Consider the following 4,810-nt stretch of genomic DNA (forward strand, 5'->3'; position numbering starts at 1 on the left):
GATCCGTAGCACAGGGTATGAAGTCAGATAAGAGAGGGCAGCTGTGGCTCTGGAGACACCTGGCCTCATGGGTGTGCGAGCCAGGTCTAGGCACAGGGCGCCAGGCTCGGAAGAGTCCCACGCGTGCTTTAATGCTCAGCGGTTGCCATCTTGACATTCTCAATAATTGTATCTTGTTTTTAAAGATGTATTATTTATTTTTGGAGAGAGACAGAGAGCACGAGCATGAAGGGTAGAGGGAGAGAGAGAATCCCAAGCAGACTCCCCGCTGAGCACGGAGCCAGGCACGGGGCTCCACTCCACGTCCTTGAGATCATGACCTGAGCTGAAACCAAGGGTCGGACACTCAACCCACTGAGCCCCCTAGGCTCTCCAATATTTCTCTTTGAATTTGGGCTTTGTAAGTAGAGTCCAATGGGACAATGGAGCATGCACATGACACACAGTACCTCCGTCCCTTGCTGCCGTATTCACATGTAGTGTTCATGGTTCTCCAGGAGCACAGAACCCCGGTGGACCCAAGATGTGGGGACTTCAGCAAGGCTCACACCTGCAACTGCACAAGGGGAAACTGACCCCCCCAAGGGGTCGTGCTTTCTGTTTCAAATACAGAAAGAAAGCAATGAGTTCTCAGCAGCGTGATCAAGGAAACCGTTAACGGGTGAAGTCGCGCTTCCTCGCCTCACCCCCAGCACCTCAGAACGTGACCTTATGTGGACATAGGATTGTTGCAGTTGTAACTAGTTCAAATGAGGTCATCCTGGCGTGGGGTGAGCCCCAAATCCAGTAGGACTAGTGTCTCTATGAAAAGGGGAAACCTGGACACTAACTGCACCCACAGAGCACATGGTGTGCGGAAATTGGAGTAAGGCCGCGGCAGCCAAAGAATGACCAGAAGCCAGGAGAGGGGCCAGGAAGATGTTGCCCCCAGAGCCTTCAGAGCCCACAGGACGCTGCTGACACTGTGATCTCAGACTTCTCCCTCCCCAGCTGTAGCCACTCCCTCTCTGCTGTTTCAGCCCCTCGGCCTGGTGTGGGGTGCTGTGTCCTGGAGGCCCTAGCAAAGGCACCCCGAGCCCCGAGACCCCCTCATGGTCCTCTCCCTCCTACTGCTTTCCTGTGTGGCTCAATCACCTACGCAGAGAATGAGGACAGAGGAGGGAAGAGAAAGAGAGCAACTCACAGACCCTCTTCCTTTCTGTCCTTCCGCGCTCAGCAGAAGCCAACGGGAGAGACGTGTTGGTAGGACGTGCACCCATCAGGAGGTGAAATTTAAGACAAAGCTGAGTTTCTTGGCAGCTTTGAGCCAAGCCATACTCTTGGCACTAAGAGCCAAGCGTGTACACGTGTACAAGCTACAAAATAGGAGTTACGTGATTTTGCTGATTGTATGAGTTAGATGATCTTATATTTGCTTTTAAAAGGAGACCTTGCGTAATATAAAGATGAACAGTAAAATTCGTATTAATAATTAAATTTTTAATTTTTCTTTACTGAGAACAACATCAAAGAGCAAATATGAAACTCCATGACAAGTCGAAAAAGAGACCACGGGAGAAAGGAAAAAGCCTTGCACTGGACAACCTTTAACAGCACCTGTCTTTCTGCTTTTCAAAGGGAAAGATCAGCATTTGCACCTTGCACTGGGCCCTGCGGATCCCGTAGATGGCCCAGTTCTCGAATCAGCCAAGAGCTTCAGGAAATGATATTTCTACCCAGGTGCTCTGAATTTTTGGCTGTTCTCCGACTCCAAAATCTGGATCTCCCCAATATTATTGTTCATAAGTACTTGTATGCATACAGCAGGCACAAATGTTACAGGTGTGCAAAAATGTCCCCTTTGTCATTAACTCTGTAACTGATACAAACGTAGATCCCAAGAGTCTGTTTACCACTGATGGAGGACCCATGTCAGAATAAGGGACAAGAGAAATCGCAGCTACTGGTTCCTGTGTGCGGATTATCACGTCGTTAGGCACTTCACGCACATGATCTCACTGAGTTACCATCTTCACGACAACCCTGCCAGAAAAATGGCATCTCTTCTTTTTCAGATGAAGTAACAGGCTCAGAGAACCTAATTCACGTTCCGAGGTCTCACGGCTAGAAAATGGGAAGGCAGAATCCGAACCCGTAACTGCGTGAGTCCTGAGCCCCTTCTCCTTATTATATTACCATTCAAGGAATAAACCTGTGCACACGGCTTCCGGGAGCACCCCTTATCCAGAAGGACTTAGGTGGAACTATAATTTCCATATTAAAATAAACATGAATATGCATAGGAAAAATGAATATGCATGGTTGTGATCAAGTGGAGGCCATGCTTTTGGTGCGTGGGTATGGATCACACATCAAGATCTCCGGGAAGGTGGGTTTCCTCTTGGTGATATTGGAAGATTCCCCCTTAAAAAATAAATAAATAAATAACCTCAGGAGGCCCAACACCCCTTGTCTTCCCACAAATAAGCCAACAGGCTAAGAAGAGCAAGACGTGAGATAAGGCTTTTCGATTTTTTTTTTTTTTTAATTTTAACACACTCTTGATTCCTGGTGGGACTCTCAACACAGCGACCACCGTGGAGGCGAAGGTGGATGATTGGTCTTTGCCATTCCTGTCTCCCCTCCCCTCACCCCGGAATTCTGATGCCATCCTCCTGAAATCCTTGCAGGGGAATGAGATGTGCTGATGTTGGCTGATTGCCACGGCGATCCGTGGGAAAGAGCGCTGCGGTGGTGATCACCATCACCCGAGGAACCTGGTTCTGCTTATTAGAAAGCAGGGTTCGCCACGGGAGCCAAGTGCGCACAAGATGTGGAGACCCGGGGCTGAGAGGACCCAAACAGGGCCGCCCCGAGAGCTGTTGATTGTTTCTTAGGATGCGCCAATGTGTCATATTTGAGAGAAAATGATGGGAGCGACGTGGGGCCATTTGGAAGAGCACAACTCCATCACCCAGATGCCAGGCACTGAAAATTCGGACCTGGCCTGCACTCATAGACACGTGCCACGTCCAGGGGCGACGTGGGATGAACTCTGTACATGGGGCGCTCACCCGTTCCTCACAACCACCCCTTGGGGTGACAACTGTTGTTCCCATCTTACACAGGAGCAAAATGAGACAAAAGGTCCAGGAGCTTCCCGGAGTCACTGAGCTCAAAGGTAGGAAGACAGGCCTTGCAGGTGGGTGGGCACATCCGGGTGCTGAGAGGCGGCCCCCCACCCCCCCTCCTCCTCCCGTGCCTTGCCTTACACATCTCTTCCATTTGGCTGTTCCTACATAGTCACCCTTACAACACATCAGAAAACATCCTCCCCCACCCACCCCGCAAAAAAAATAAGTAGCCAAGTGAAGCTCCCGACTGGAGTCTGGCTCTGCAGGGCCAGCAGTCATAGCCCCCCTTACTACGACACTCATCACATTCTGGCTTCTGATGCAACTGGGAATCGCCCTCCCCAGAGCATTGCGTGCCTTTGTAAGGTTCATAAACCCAGGAGGTGCCAAGGCCCTGGGGAGCCACGGGCAGCCCCAGGAAGGGTGATGCCTAAGAGTCCCCCAGAGGCTGCTACAGACCTCAGGCCAGCATCTGTCCACACTTCCACCCACAATTACCCTGAGGGATGGTAGTTTCGCCTTCTCTTCTATCTTCCAAATCTCCCTCGAGTGTCTCTAGCGGAAGGGGAGCCAGAAGCATAGGAGAACAAGAACTGTGGGGCACGGAAGTTCCTGCCTCTTCCCCCACAACCCAGGAGACAATAGACCAGGACACAGCGGAGATGCTGAGCTGACCTCGACCGACTGGGCCAAAACGCTCAACAGTCTGTGCACGGCCAGTTCAGACCCGACTTACATACCTAGGACTACTAGGAAGAATTTTTTTCAGACAAATGTCATCATTGTGTTATTAATCTGTCGCTGCATAGCAAACCACCCGAAACCTGGCAGTGTAGAACCATGACCAATAGCCACTTCTCTGGCTCAGAATTCTCTGGGGCCACAGTTTGGGGGACGCACGTGTCTGTGGTCAACTCCCTTCCAACAAGTCAGGTGGGGGGCGGGAGGCAGGGCTGGTTGTTGGCCTGGCAAGTGGGGCTAACGGAGCCACACCACCTGCCCCCCACCGATGCCCAGGCCTGTCCCTGGAGAGGCGGGCGGGGTTCCCTGGGTGTGAACAGAGGCCTCAAACCTTTAGACACCAGGCTTAGAAGTGGGACAGTCATTCCAGCCACTTGCTATGGGCCACAGCAAGTCACGAAGCCTGCCCAGGTTCAATGTGTCGAGGAGGAGACCCAGCTGGGACACCCAGGTGGCTCAGTGGGTTAGCGCCACCTTCAGCCCAGGGCGTGATCCTGGAGACCCAGAATTGAGTCCCACGTCGGGCTCCCTGGGTGGGGCCTGCTTCTCCCTCTGCCTGGGTCTCTGCCCCTCTCTCTCTGTGTCTCTCATAGATAAAGAAATAAAATCTAAAAAAAAAAAAAAGAAGAAAGAAAGAAAGAAAGAGACCGAGCTATGATGAGTGGAGCAAACGCAATCACATTCCCATGGGCCGGGGCTGGGGGGTGAGGGGGGTCCCATCCACTGAGCAGAATGTGCAGCTTCTACCAACCTCTACAAGACATCAAATAATTTGGGGAAAGAGTGAGGCAAATACTATTAAACATGCTCTTAGGATCCCCTTGCAGGACTCTAACACTCTATCCGTCCTCTCCAGGAGGATATAACACCTGGGGTTCCCCCGCAAGGCCCTTTGGGGTTCATGCAACGTGGGGGTGGGCACTGGTGCTCTGGGACACATCCTTGGGAAACGCCAC

The sequence above is a fragment of the Canis aureus genome, chromosome 2, assembly GCF_053574225.1.
Source record: "Canis aureus isolate CA01 chromosome 2, VMU_Caureus_v.1.0, whole genome shotgun sequence".
Classification (NCBI taxonomy): domain Eukaryota; kingdom Metazoa; phylum Chordata; class Mammalia; order Carnivora; family Canidae; genus Canis; species Canis aureus.